This window comes from Manacus vitellinus, unplaced genomic scaffold (assembly GCF_001715985.3).
Source record: "Manacus vitellinus isolate BGI_N305 unplaced genomic scaffold, ASM171598v3 scaffold_0_pilon, whole genome shotgun sequence".
NCBI classification, from domain to species: domain Eukaryota; kingdom Metazoa; phylum Chordata; class Aves; order Passeriformes; family Pipridae; genus Manacus; species Manacus vitellinus.
In genome coordinates this window covers 56,404,852-56,405,678 of record NW_021938789.1, presented here as the reverse complement: position 1 = coordinate 56,405,678, position 827 = coordinate 56,404,852, and positions in this window count along the sequence as shown.

Below are 827 nucleotides of genomic sequence, written 5' to 3'. Positions count from 1 at the left end.
GCACTGATCTCGTCTCTGTGGTGACCAGTGACAGGACCCGAGGAATGGCCTGAAGTTGTGTCAGGGGAGGTTCAGGCTGGATATCAGGAGAAGGTTCTTCACCCTGAGGGTGGTTGGGCACTGGAACAGGCTCCCCAGGGCAGTGGTCACAGCACCAAGCCTGACAGAGTTCAAGTGTGTGAACGATGCTCTCGGCCACATGGTGTGAATCTTGGGGATGGTCCTGTGCAGGGCCAGGAGTTGGACTCGATGATCCTTGTGGATCCCTTTCAACTCAGCATATTCTGTAATTCTGTTATTCTTGTGCCATTTTGTTGCTTTGAACCCTCTTGGCTCTTGACTGATCTCACCCTGATTTCATCCCCCAAGGCTTATGCTAATTCTGTCATTTCTCATGTGTAATTTTATCCATCTGTCTGTGTTCCTCATTTCTTTTTATTTTGATTATCAAAGCATAGATGGTGGTAGTCTCACAAGCCCTCTACTGACAGTGTTGTTCTCTCTATGCTGCTTTTCTATTCAAAAAGAAAGTAAGTTGGGACGTGTGTAGAGCAGCTGCAGTTTCAAAGGTGGGTCTTAGATCTTGGTGCTTAAACTTCCACCTGGCTCTGGGTAGGCTCATCTCGCCCTCCCTAAGCAAAATGCTCTAATGATTAAATGATTTTAAGTGAAGGAAAAAACCAAGAAAGATAGTTAAACAATGGATAGGTACTTAGTACCCTGCTAACTTCTTCAGTTTTGTTTTCTGTGAAATGAAGCAGCCGTGCTGCCTGCGCTCAATAGGGAACGCTGAGAGCACAGGAGAGGCAGCTGGAGAGCCTTGAAGG